This window comes from Ctenopharyngodon idella, chromosome 21, assembly GCF_019924925.1.
Source record: "Ctenopharyngodon idella isolate HZGC_01 chromosome 21, HZGC01, whole genome shotgun sequence".
Taxonomy (NCBI): domain Eukaryota; kingdom Metazoa; phylum Chordata; class Actinopteri; order Cypriniformes; family Xenocyprididae; genus Ctenopharyngodon; species Ctenopharyngodon idella.
This window is the reverse complement of record NC_067240.1, coordinates 2,197,975-2,210,848: the sequence shown is the minus strand read 5'-3', so window position 1 is coordinate 2,210,848 and position 12,874 is coordinate 2,197,975. Positions and strand designations below refer to the sequence as shown.

Here is a 12,874-nt window from a genome sequence, read left to right as displayed (position 1 = left end):
CCGAGCAGCAGCCTGATTCTGTTTATAGTGTTTTAACCAGATGGCTCTATACACAGTGTAAGTTATATATGCGTGTTAATTCAATGCCTATCAAACTCTCTCGGTACAAGTGGGGCCAGCTTTAGGCATGGGCAGGGGTGAGCTGAGCTTGCCCACAGTCTAAAAAAAAAATATATATATATATATATTTTAACCTACATGCTGGGTTCAGAGTTATTTTAAGTGCCCCTATTATGGCATTTGAAAGGTTCCTATTTTTGTTTTGGGAGTCCCCAACCATTTGTCCACGGTTCCTAAACGTCATTCCTGAGTTGTGTTGCATCTCTGCCTGTACCTGTTGGATTTCTCAAGTAAAGACTTATTGTGTATCTGTCGTGTGTTCCTGCGCAAGCAACCCTGACAGAAGACCGGACCAAACAAGAAGTGACTATAAGCGTTGCGCTTAAAAGAGTTTCTTTTCTGTTCCCGTGTTCAGTGTTTTGTTTTCCGTTCTGTTCTTACCCCTGTTGGCACTATGGACTTTGCACCCGTTCACCTCATGCGCCTTGAACAGGGAAATCGCTCCCTCGACCTACCTCTGACCACCTTCCCGGATGACGCCCTGTGCTCGTTCCTGATCGCCGGACTCAACACCTCCACAAGAGTGCAGTTATCCGGGAAGGGACCTCGAGGGAGCTTTGCCACATTCGTGGAGTGGGTGCTGGCGTACTGTGGATCGGCGCTCACCGTCAGACCTGTCGACGATGACGCCAGCCCCACTCACAACCCAGTGCACAACCAAAACCACCCAGACGACGAGGATCGGTAGCATGAGCCCACCGCAGGCCACGTGAGCGACTCCGCCGCGACGTTTGAGCCAGCGCCTTTTGGAGCGACCTTGCTGAACAACGCGATGGAGCCTGAGCAACACGTGTCTGACCAGGTGTGCGAGCCGGCTGCAACATCCTTCGCTGAGGGAGTTCTAGTGGACATCGAGGGCATGGAAGTGAGCCCCTCCCGCCACTGAGAGTGAGTTTTTGGATGCTACACTGGACTACTGTCATTTTGGAGAAATTGAACTTTTTGAACTATTGTCTTCGGAATCTGTCAATCATGTCCCTAATTGTCTGTCCCCACCCATCCTCCCTCTCCAACCACCTCTCCAAAATGACTGTGAGACTGTTTCATTTCATGTGGACTTATGTACTACCCTTCAAGATCCTCTTCAGTCCCCAACCAGTTCTGCTACCTTGTCTCCCATCAGCCCCTCTGTTCCACCTCTGCCTCTTCTCAGTGGCGCGGTTACACCGCTGGACTGCTGGGAGTCACTTCTTCCTGGGCTTCTGGAACCCGTGGCTCCGCCTCCGACCTCTGCATGCTCCACTCCACTTTGACCCGACGCCCTGACTCCCACGCCTGCGCTCCTTCCACCCTCGATGTCAGCAGTGACCATCGGGCATTTGGCCTCGCTGGACTCCCTCGGTACGTCGACTTCGCCCTACCCACGCCATGGACTTACGGGCCGTTCGCTGCCCTCCGTCCCTCCACCCCTTCGGCTGCGGCTAGCTCCGCCCTCCCTCAGGCTCCACCTCCGGCCTCAGTCACTCCAGCTCAACCTCAGCCCTCCAGATCCCTGCTTCCACCTCGGGGGGTCGTCGCTGCAGCTCCGTCGTGGTCGTTGAGGTCATCAGTGTCCCGTCACATCATCGGCTCTCTGGCTACGAAGTGGGCTCCACATCCCACGTCGACATTGCCTTCTGCCATCGCCATGACGTCATCCAGCTGTCTTCCACCATGGCTCCTCCCTCCAGCGATGCCGTTGTGGAGCGCAGCCCTGGTTGTGCACTGGGGTACCATCAGCCTTTCCCTGTTCAAGGCCATCCTTTGGATCACGCCACCTGCACCACCCTGGACTTTTATGTTCCGCCCCCTCTAGGTTGGCTGTCCGCCTCCAGAACCACCACCTGCATACATCTCCACGGTCAAATCTGCCTGCTGCTGCCATCCCGTCACCTCCCCTTCTCTCCAGCCCTCCACCACATCCTCGTCTCCCAACACCCTCCCTCCCTCTTTGTTACGGTGCGAGGTTGCGCCTACTCGGAGGGTGTGTAATGTCACGGACTCTGTCACATTCTTCGTCGTGTGTTCCTGCGCAAGCAACCCTGACAATTGTCTTATAATATGCATTTATTTTTACCTTATTTGCTCAACGACTCCCAAACAATTCGCTCAACGATTCATTTGGCTGAACCCCTTGTTTGTGTGACGCTAATCTGCGGTGATTGGTCAGATGACTTCTGCTGGTTAACACATACAGTATACAGTGCTTGCATCACTTACATTGTATTATAATAATAATGGTGCTCCATTCTATTCTAAACATAAAGACTCAGAGAGGAAATAAGTTGTTTTGTGTTTATGTTAGCGAACCTAGCCCACAGCTCGGTGGTAAACACAAAAACAGTCATGGTATATGCGTTAGCCCAACGCAGAAACGTATTGATAAAGCACTGCAGATGTGCACCAACGTATTGCTCTATTCTTTATCATAACTCAAAAAACAACATTTGTCAGATTTCTAGACAATTGCGAGCGAACACATCTTGCTGTTAGCTGGCTAGCCAGAGACCTACAAGCTGCTGTCACAATGAAACAGCTTGGGATTCGTTTTACAAACGACTCGTTTAATTGACTCTGAGTCAACTCTTTTGAGAGACAATAACTTTATATACGGTGCACTTTCAGATTTAAAACTTTGCAGGATGTTTTCATTCACTTAGAGCTATGTTACACACTACATGAAAGGAAATTTTGAAAAATCCATAACAGGAGCACTTTAATATTTTTACCCGTTGCTGGGTAGTTTTTCTGTAACTGAGCTGCTGGGTCATTTTTACTGCCAATACAAATGATGAACCCCCTCTGGCCATCGGGAGCACTGTGCTTTTCCCGGTATGCCGGTCAAGTAGTGGGCTGATTGCCAAAGCAAAGGATCCTTGATGGGTAAATAAGGTACAAAGATGACCTTTTTGAAAGAGTACTGGTCCAGTGATTGCTTTTGTAGATCAGTCAGTGTAGCAGCAGATGACATCTTTTAAAATCCTTGATGATTAATCATATCGTGATCTTGCACACATCATTGTAAAATATGAAACCTTGTCTAAAATATTCTCATGATTTAAAGCGTGTACTGTACTGTACAAATATTTGTATGACTTTACAATGAACCTCAACACTATTTACTGCAACTATACAGTACAAAAAAAACAAAACAGTATGAAACAGAGTGTGTTTATATAAGACATCCATGACAACACATGACAAAACATTCTTATGCTGTCTTTCACTTTCATAAGCGAGTTTACGTCATATTAAAACAAGAGTTAAGTGCTTACTTTCTACAGTATTTTATGTTTCTGTATTTATTGTAAGAAACTGAATGTTTTGAAGCTCTTAAAGCTCAAGGACAGTTGGTGAATTCACTGTTGTTGTTTAATCGGTAAATAACAGTCATTATGGTTTGGACACAAAACAAAAGGAAGTTTAGTGTTAGTGTTTAGTGTAGGTTGGGTGTTACAGATTTCGATACAACACCGCAGCGCCGCTGGTTCCGTGGCTTTAATTACAATTCTTATAAAGTCATTATCGAATGCAATTCGAGACTGATTGAAAAAATAAGGTATATAAAATAGATCAACATACCATGCTATTTTTAGCCCCTGTTATTGAGAAGCATTGCAGAATCATTAATTATTCAAATGCAACTGCAAGCTGAAAGATATGATTTGAATTTTTGAGGGTCCTTGTCTATGCCAATTTTGTCCTATTACTTGCAGTGCATTGTCAAATGTATGCAAATTAGAGCATTTTAATTAGTTAACGTCAATGTAGCGATTGAGATGATGTTATTAGACAAATTTTACTGTATTCAAGTACAGTAGCTACATTAGCCTGTGTGGCCATGATTTTTTAGCTAAACTTTAGCTAACTTATTACATTAGCTAGTAGCTTATAAGTCATGAATGTTATCAAGACACAAGTTAACTATATTTGTCTTTTGGCTAATTAGCTGTAAAGTCGAGCCACTGGTAGCTAGTCTTATGTTCATCACCAATCATCAGCACACAAGCCAAGAAAAACACATATGGGATAGGAGCTGGGTATGGCAAGCCGTTTGGACTTTTATTCATTCTCAGGGTATGAATTCTTGATATCAACAATTCATTTCTTGATATCAGGAATTACATTTCCACTAGTAAAAACTAGAATTCTTGATATCTGTAATTGTATTTTCACTAGTGAAATGTCACCATAGGCTGCCATTCAAATTCAATTGTTGATATCAAGAATTGATTTCTTACTAGTTGCAATTCCAATTTCACATATCAGAAATACAATTCTTACTAGTAAAAATCATCATTTTTGATATCAATAATTACATTGTTACTAGTAAAAGTGTGAATTTTTGATATCAAGAATTTGGCACTAGTTGAAGCGTCACTTCTTGATGTCAACAATTGAATTGCTACTAGTAAAAATATTCATTTTTGATATCTGAAAATGTATTTCTGATATCAATATAATTTCAGATATCTAAAATGGCTTTCTTACTAGTAACAATCACATTCATGTTATCAGAAACTAACAGTGTCACTAGTGACAATCAAATTATTGATGTAAAAAAAAAATAATATTCAATTGTTGATATCAAGAATAGATATTTGCACTAGTGATATCAAAAATTATGATTTTTACAGGTAAGAATTGTATTTCTAATATGTGAAATTAGAATTTCAACTAGTAAGAAATCAATTCTTGATAATTGAATTTGAATGGCAGCCTATGGTGACATTTAACTAGTGAAAATACAATTACAGATATCAAGAAGTTTTTATAGTGGAAATGTAATTCCTCATATAAAAAATAGCATTTTAACTATAGTGAAAATAGAATTGTTGTTATCAAGAATTAACATTGTTACTAGTGGAAATGTAATTCCTCATATCAAGAATTCATATCCTGAGAATGAATAAAGGTCAAAACGGATTGCCATAGTAGGGAGGGGCTGCTGCCTGTTTGTGTGCTGATGTGTGCTGCACTGCGCGAGACGAGGAGGGAGGGCATCGGAACTCGACAAAGTCTCACCTCCCACCCTGATATTTTGATCTTTTTTTATTCAGTAAATATATTTGTTTGACAGGGAAGCTGTGCGCAAACAGGAATAAATTTATTTTATATATATTTTGTAACAGATTTGGCTGAAACAACTTCCGGAAGAAAATGGGGGGAGCAGAAAGTGTAAGTCATATATATTTTTAATTTAAACGTTTGACACAGCTAACATAATTATGCAGTTTATGAACTTAAGTAATTCACATTATTATAATGCAATTGTTGTTTTGATATAACCTATTACCGTTACTTGAAATTTCGCCTAGCTACATTTGTTCATTTACCAGATGCTCTGTGTAAAAATGTCAGATATCATCACAGACAAATTATTTAAAAAACGTACACAATAAAAATTAACAAAGGCAAAACACTTTTACAAAAATAATTGGAGTGTTTCAGAACAGTTAAAACATGCCAAGTGAGGAAGAAAAAAAAAAACAGAACAGAATTTGAACATTTGACAGAATTTGAAGATGTGTTTCCAAAGCTGGAGTGCAGTGTTGCCATTTTGGGGATTTTGTCACCAATTTTTTGTTGCTGCAACTTTTATTAATGTTTTGCGACAATGAGGTATTTTGGCTATATTTAAATAAAATTAGCGATTTTTTAGGATATTTTTTTTACTTGGGCAATTACACACTTGCACTGGTTGGCCACACCCTGCAGTAATCTAACGTTCGCGCTCAATCCTGCTCTGAGCATGCGCACTGAACACACAGACACAGCAAGAGGCAGTAAATAGAGCTGTATGGGTGGAAGTTATCAGAGGGTCTGTCCAGCAACTAATGATGAATATAGCGAACTGTGGACTGTCTGACTAGCTTGCCGGTGATAGCCGAGTCCGTGTTGCTGAAGGACAAAAGAGTAACAATCGATCAATTACTGTTACTCCAGACCTCACTGAAGCCGATATGGTATGTATGATATTGATTTTTAATTTGGATAATCTGTTATAATGATTATCAGAGACTGGCAGGCAGGTAATTATTATATTATATAACGTTATATATATATATAACACTTAAAAATAATCCTAGTCTGTCATGTAGGCCTATAATTTATGACATTTAAAAAAAAAAAGAGTTTGTTTGCAGAGTGAAAACTTAATGTACACTTCTGAAGGAGTTTTTTTTTTTTTTTTTTTTTAGAAATAATCAAATAATATAAAATAAAATGTGTTCAAGTTCACATACTTTATTGTTGATCTGTTGAGTTGTCATGAATGGGTGTTCCTAAAATGGTAAAGTTTTTAAAATATACACATTAGGCCTAGTGCCACATTAGGTTCAATTAGGACATTTAAGTAGCTTTTATAAATGTGCCCTAGAAAAAAACATTTCTGACATGTATCTTGAGTCAAAACAATGGCACTGACATATTGTAAGATATATCAGTGCAAGTTAAAGCTTTCAGTTAAAACAGCTCAAACATGCATTTTAGTCTGGGACTAGCTTAAACGGTTAGTTCACCCAAAACTGAAAATTCTTATGACGTAACGAAGCCTCATTTACTGAAATCACGTGACTTTGGCAGTTTGATACATGCTCTGAACCACTAATTCAAAACAAAAGATTCGTAAAGCTTAATGAAGCAGTGTTTTGAAATCGCCCATCACTAGATATTGTTGAATAAAGTCATTATTTTTTCTGGCGCACAAAAAGTATTCTTTTCGCTTCATAACATTAAGATTGAACCACTGTAGTCACATGAACTGTTTTAAATATGTCTTTAGTACCTTTCTGGGCAATTGAAAGTGTTAATTATCTTGCTGTCAATAGAGGCCTCACTGAGCCATCGGATTTCATCAAAAAGATCTTAATTTGTGTTTCGAAGATGAATATAGGACTTACGGGTGTGGAACGACATGAGGGTGAGTAATAAATGACAGAATTTTCATTTTTGTGTGAACAAACCCTTTAAGCCTTGTCTGTAAACACCGGGGTAAGTAGCTCCAACTACCAGAGTTGTAGCTCTGGAACCAATTAATCTTATCTATTTCTGTTAAAATCCACAGCTGTCATAACACATGCTAAATGTAACGTATTTGGCATGGATATTTAATGAACAAGATATAGCTCAGTCATTGTTTATTGAGTCAATGAAGTGTTACCCTCATGTATCTACTCTTCAGCACAATGGTAACCACAAAAACTTCAACATTACAAAAACTCTTTTAAATGTCAAGCATAACAACATTAAACACTAACAGGTCTTTACTTTCACTGAAAAAAACAAAACAAATAAAATAACACTTAATTTCAACATTTATTCTCCTTATCCAGTCCTATGCAAAGCATGCTGGGCACTGTCTAATTTCCGAAGTTGTCAAGATGATTTTCAGTTTCTACAACGTAATTTAAAAAAATCAATTAACGCAGAAATTTGAGTTTAAATTACAGACGATATTAAGTTGATGTAATGATCAACATTATTATGTCAACAGAAAAAAACGACATAAAAAAAATAATGTTCGCAACTTAAAAGGTTTAATTAAAATAATAAATTAGAATTTTTAACTTGCAACCATGCATGTGTTTAAGTTGTGATAACAAGTCACCTGAATTACTTTTAAGAGTGTATGCAGTGATTTATTTTACATTTGATTTCTTACTTCTGTTTTGTAGACTTAGCTGAAAAACTCAGCACTCTTTATTTCATTTATATCTTTGTTGTATTGTATTTATTTGTCCTATTGATTGTCTTTTTTATTGTTGTTCTTATTTTATTATAGTGACTTGTCTTAAATAATTGCTTGAGAAATTTTTACTTTAGTTAGCCTAGTATTCATTTTTGCTGTGGTATCAAAACTGGTGTTGAGAATTGTGAAATTTCTGTAATTTTGGTATCATAACAACGTGATTTGGTGTTCATCATAGGCTGCAGTGTAACCTGATCAGAAATTCGTATAGAAATGGCTGCTATTTGGCATTTTGTGCACAGACGAAGGTATCAAATCGATAGATGTCTGAAACACACATGTATTTATGGCGATCTCTGAATTTAGGGGGTTCACTCCTGTATTTAAATGCAGTTGCTGAAACTTTACACTGTGTCTTTGGCTGCAGTGTTCCTGTGAATGGATGAAATGTATACGCTGAATTCGCTCTTCATTTACAGTGGATAAAAGCATGCCTTTCCCAATGAATTAATACAATCTTAATGTCACATCATACAGTCAGTTGAGACAGAGGGAGAACTGGAAAGAAGAGCGGTGGAACTGGACAAAAGGGAGGTGGCACTGGATAAAAAGGAGCTGGAACTGGAAAAAAGGGCAGTGGAAGAGATGAGGGCTGAAGCAATGAATCCTGTGCAACACATCCAAGAATCAGAGACGCCTAAAGGTAAGAATTATGGTATTGATTCATGTTTTGATTGATGCATATGATGACAGAGGATCATGAAATAATTATAATTTCATAATCTCAGTAAAAGCAAAAACGACAAAAATAATTATTTAAAAAATAAAATCATAAGCAAATCCCTTTGCCTAATAAAATGGCACTGCAATTGCTCAGTGTTAAAAGGTGAAATTATACTTAAATCTCTATAAAAAATATGGGGAAAAACAGAAGATGTGTCCTTGATGCATGTTAAAAACTGTAAGAAACTGATAACCAAGGTGATGGTAGAGCCTGTGTGACCTGTACCATCATTTGATGGAGCAAAAAAAAGTGAAAATAGCAATATATTCTATTTACACTAAGTGACCATAGCAGCATTTTCTTAGCGATATGCTATTTACACTAGGTGAAAATAGTGATAGATTCTATTTACACCATGTATCAGTTCTTTGCAATAAGAGTAAATAGTAATTATATGCTATCTATACATTATATTACAGATACTATTTGGACCTCAGTATTTTTGTACATTAACAGGATGCAATAATATCATAGTGTAAATTATTATATTTATTAAATTATTAAATAGATGCTGCCTTATTGGGAGAATAAAAACCCTCCCTACACCTTCCCCTAACCGTACCCAATAAACACTTTTAATATTATTAAACACTCGTTCGCAGTTTATTTCCACTTTTAGAACATTATTTTCATTTTTATTTAAAATAAATGCGAGCTCTGCAAAAGGCAGATTCGAACTTGCGTCGATCGCGTTAAAAGCCAGGTTTGTGAGCCTCACTCACTACTGCTGCACCACTGAAAATGTTGAACTCTGTGCATCTTTTTTAAAACTTGAGTGGCCCAACCAGACATTAGTGGGCGGAGCTAGTGTAAATAGCATTTGCCAACAAGGGACGCTATTTGCACTTAGTGTAAATAGTCACTCCGAAAAAGGCAGGAAACTTACATTTCCCCTGTTTTGATTTTTTTGCCATTTTTGATAAAGTATCATCTTTATGTCAGTTTTATTGTGCAATTCAAACAATATTTGATGCTCTTTAATGACAGATCGCGGTGGCTGCTTCATTAAAATGGACCAAGCTAACATCAACTGTAACGACTGTCAGGGTTTGATCTTCCTTCTGTTTTCTTCTTTCTTTGTTTTTGTTTCTGTCTTTTCCATGTGTGTTCGCACACAGCTGTTCGTGTTTCGCAATCAGCACTTCCGCTCTTTTGCGCTTACCTGTCTCCCCTTATTGCTTGATTTCTCTGCTGTATCTGTGCTTCCTGTCTCTTTGTTCTCTGCCAGTGTGTTCTGTGTTTCTTGTTGTTCACCTGTACGTTTTTTCTTGTCTAGTTTTGTTATTTTTTGGTTTTGTTTTGTTTTCATCTCACATATTTTTTCTTTGCCCAGTTTGCGGTCCAGTTTCCGGTTCCCCTCTAGAATCCGCTGATCTTGGACAATTCTGTTGCTGCTGACCATTTGGACTGTTACTGGTGCTGGAGTTTGAATGTGAACACCTGCCTGATTCTGATCATGAGTTGGGATTTCCCTGTTGGCTCTGTTTGCCCCTCGCCTGACCATCCTGTCTGTCTGACATTGATTCTCATCTCACGATTCAGATTTGATTGCCTGCCTGCCTGCATGACCATTCTCCTCTCTACTGTTCAGGACTGATTTAGAGCTGTGCTGCTCTTCATCAATTCACATCAAGTTACAGTACAATGTGAAATTGTAACTGAACATAAGAGGGTGCTAAAAGGGTGGCACCACAACTTTAAGAGTGGTGGAGCAAAATTTTATGATTTTGGGGTGTATAGTGGGGATTATTATTTTGTGATTCTTAACGCTTTACAACAAAGTCACCTCAAACGACAAAAAACTCCTGTACGCTAATTACAAAACAAAGTTCCTCAGGGCTTTTAATCCAAAGGGTTAAAACTCTATGTTTCTTTATAGAGAATTTATTTTTACCCAAAACGGGGTGATGTGAGCATAATGGAGCGCTAAAAACTCTCATGTAGTATGTGTTTCATTCATACAGGTAGCCGGAGGCGCCCTCACACAAGAAAGTCCAAGACTCAGAAATAATAATACTTTGTGAGATTACAAGAAATCCATTATATGGATAAAGGCATCCAGCTTTCACAGCTCAATATAAAGCAGATAGAATCGTTTTGACTGATGAAACAACAGGAAATAAACACATGATTTTGACAATGTATGGTTTATGTGCTTTTCAAGCCATCTGGGGTATTTTCATAAGAATCTTAATTTTTAATGTTATATTTATAAAGCAATGCTAATCGACATAGCCTATCACAGTATAGAACACTATAAAATAATAATGTTCTCTAATTTCTTGCTCCATCCATGCAATAAATGCACATCTAGTTAGCCATACTGACACACAATTAAGCGGCAAAGTGCTGTTCAGCCCTTTATTGCGTGTGCTGGGCACTGCCCCACTAGTTTGAAAAGTGCCAGGTCAAAAGCCAGCTCGCCCCCCGTTGCTCCGGCAGCCCCAAAACACATTTTACAGTACTGAAATGTATCATCTTTTGTAATCACACAATTCATTTTTCAACCACGGAATAACAAAAACTGCTTGACACCAAATGTTACAATTACATTAGGTAAGATATCCATTTGCAATAGCATGTTAACTGACTAGAAAAAAATGAATTTGAGAGAGGAGTACTATATAGCTTAATGTTGAGTGCATTATTGAATATATAGGCCTACAATATATTATATGGATGCATTTTTACTTAACCATTGATGGCTTATTTTGATTTAATGCTGTCAGCTTCAGTCTAGCAAGATGTTCCACTCAATGTGTAGCTAAACATTGACTATTGGCAGTGGCCTGCATCCACCAGATCACGAAGGGAGCATGCATTACTTCAGGAACTACAGTGGACTTCATATAGCATGAATTGCTGCCAACACTCAACTGGACAACAGCCAAAAATCTGTCATCACCAACACCTAAAGCATAGCAAGTTAGACTGCAAACCTCTATGATCACTGCCATATTGATTTTTGCCTGCCTCATAAATCAATATGGCAATATCCTTACAGATACTTAAGGGGATAGTTCACCAAAAAATGAAAATTCTGTCATCATTTACTCACCCTCATGTTGTTCCAAACCTGTACAAGTTTCTTCTGTTGAACACAAAAGAAGATATTTTTGAAGAATGTTGGTAACCAGACAGTTGCCATTGACTTCATTTTTCATTACTTCTAACAAAGAACGGTCTCTGCTTCTAATAAACCAGACGACTACTACTACTACTACTACTTTGTGTGTATTCAATGTAGTGACGATGCAAGCTGCATAGAGTGTTTGTCTATTAAGGGCTGCTGTAGAAACATGTCGGCACATAATGGAGGATGTAGGGGGGACCTGCGGTGTATTAGAAAGAAATGGCTCATTCTAAGGTAATAAAAACTTAACAGTTCATTATGTAAGGTCTTTATACACCACTGAAAACATAGTTATGTATATTGCATTTCTGTTAATAGATCCTCCCAAATTTTACACATTGCACCTTTAATGGAAACTGATGTTTAACTAAATTGGTTGCATTAAATAAAGTTTTTTTTTTCTTAAGCTATACGTTTATCAGATCATGCCTTACCCTGAGAATCGAAATTATGACCTTGGCCTTGCAAGTCATCTTTACTTTTTGAGCTACAGGAACTGATCAACATAAAGTGTTTGCATCATTCTAGCACTAGTCAATTTTGACTATTAAAGACTTAAGCTATTACATGTCACTTTAATGAGCCATAAATGACAGTTCGACAAGTAAATATGTCACATTACATGAATAACTCCAATTACTGTAATAGTGGAAAAATGTAATTTCATGTTCACTACGCACATTAAAGAGGTTTGAATCCTGCACTGCATCATGTATTTTCCTGAACACAGCTTATCTGAAGAGAGACCAGCACAAGGTATGGAAAATGAACATCAGGAATTGATAATGACTGGTGAATCTCCTGTTGGTGAAGGATGGAAACCTGTAAGACGCAACTGCATCCGATTAGAACCACCTGACAGTAAGAATTCTATTTAAAATACACCGTTACAAACTACATTCAATGAATCCATTTAAAAAAAAAGATTTCACAAATTCTTTAACATGAAATGAGTAGTTCACTTTAAAATGAAAATTACCCCAAGATTTACTCAACCTAAGCCATCCTAGATGTATATGACTTTCTTCTTTCTGATGAACACAATTGGAGTTATATTAATAAATATCATGAAGTATCTAAGCTGTATAATGGCAGTGAACAGGGGTTACGAGTATGAAGCTCAAGAAAGTGCCTCCACCCATCAAACGTACTCCATACGGCTCTGGAG

General features: G+C 38.2%; 1 long non-coding RNA gene across 1 annotated transcript; it reads left to right on the top strand.

Annotated features, from left to right (window-relative positions):
• Positions 1-5,065: 5,065 nt before the first annotated feature.
• On the top strand, positions 5,066-11,796 carry LOC127503808 (uncharacterized). The gene is made up of 4 exons (XR_007927219.1): positions 5,066-5,277; positions 8,327-8,492; positions 9,561-9,620; positions 9,907-11,796. It is a non-coding gene; the product is annotated as an uncharacterized LOC127503808 (long non-coding RNA).
• The last annotated feature ends 1,078 nt before the right edge of the window (positions 11,797-12,874 follow it).